The sequence below is a fragment of the Molossus molossus genome, unplaced genomic scaffold (genome assembly GCF_014108415.1).
Source record: "Molossus molossus isolate mMolMol1 unplaced genomic scaffold, mMolMol1.p scaffold_m16_p_12, whole genome shotgun sequence".
Taxonomy (NCBI): domain Eukaryota; kingdom Metazoa; phylum Chordata; class Mammalia; order Chiroptera; family Molossidae; genus Molossus; species Molossus molossus.
Window position 1 is genome coordinate 71847623 of NW_023425347.1, and position 938 is coordinate 71848560.

The 938-nt window shown below is 50.0% G+C and overlaps 1 non-coding gene across 1 annotated transcript; it reads left to right on the forward strand.

Annotated features, from left to right (window-relative positions):
- The first annotated feature begins 470 nt into the window (after positions 1–470).
- On the forward strand, positions 471–586 carry LOC118627288. The gene has a single exon (XR_004959052.1). It is a non-coding gene; the product is annotated as a U5 spliceosomal RNA (small nuclear RNA).
- The last annotated feature ends 352 nt before the right edge of the window (positions 587–938 follow it).

Here is a 938-nt window from a genome sequence, read left to right on the forward strand (position 1 = left end):
CCCTAGAACTAACTGTGGAGGCCCTGCGTGTATTGAATGAGAGGACTGAACCTCAACGATTGGGATTTACTTAATCCCAGCCTCGTAAGGAACTAGGCACCCGGCACTGGCGGGAATCGGCCTTCCTCTTCGAGCAAACCGGTCCGGGCTCCCGGGCGGACCTGCGCTGAAGCGAGGAAGAGCTGCGGCGCCGGGGTCCCGACGGCGCCGCCCCGCGGGGACAGCTGGTGTCGCGGCCCAGCCCGGAGCTGCCTGTGATTTGCATACCCATGGTGCACCACGAAAAACAGTTCCCGGCGTTTTGTCCCAGCCCCTCGGGAATCTGCCCACTGTTGCGAGGCACACTGCCTGCTAGAAATGTACGGTCTCTGGAGCGCCAGGCTGGGAGCGCGGGCCGCGCAGGCACTAAACAACCATAAGTGTTCTGAGGGATAGCTTGCTCTAAGCAATTCGAGCTGAAGTTGGTAAACATACTCTGGTTTCTCTTCAGATCGCATAAATCTTTCGCCTTTTACTAAAGATTTCCGTGGAGAGGAACAATTATGAGTTTATACTCAATTTTTTGAGGCCTCGCTTACGCGAGGCTATCTAAGAATGGTTTTAAAAAAAGAATTTGCAAGTTAATCTTAACAGTTAAGTTTTTAATATCATTGAGACAACGTGTCTTGTTCCTGATAAATTCAGGTTATACACTTTATATGCTTTTTAACAGTACTACTTGTAGGTCCCACAGAAAATAAACCCAAATTCATTCCAGTCTGCAGATCCCATTCCTGTCGACTTCCACATTCAAACCATGCTTCATAAAGCCACGTGTTATTTCCTGGGTCCAAGAGTTCTCTTGATGGATTCCCGCAATAGGCTTCTCTGTAACAGGTCTCTTTAGCTGCCCTATATTTCCCCATTTCCCCAGGCTGGGATTGAGCCTGCAATCCAAG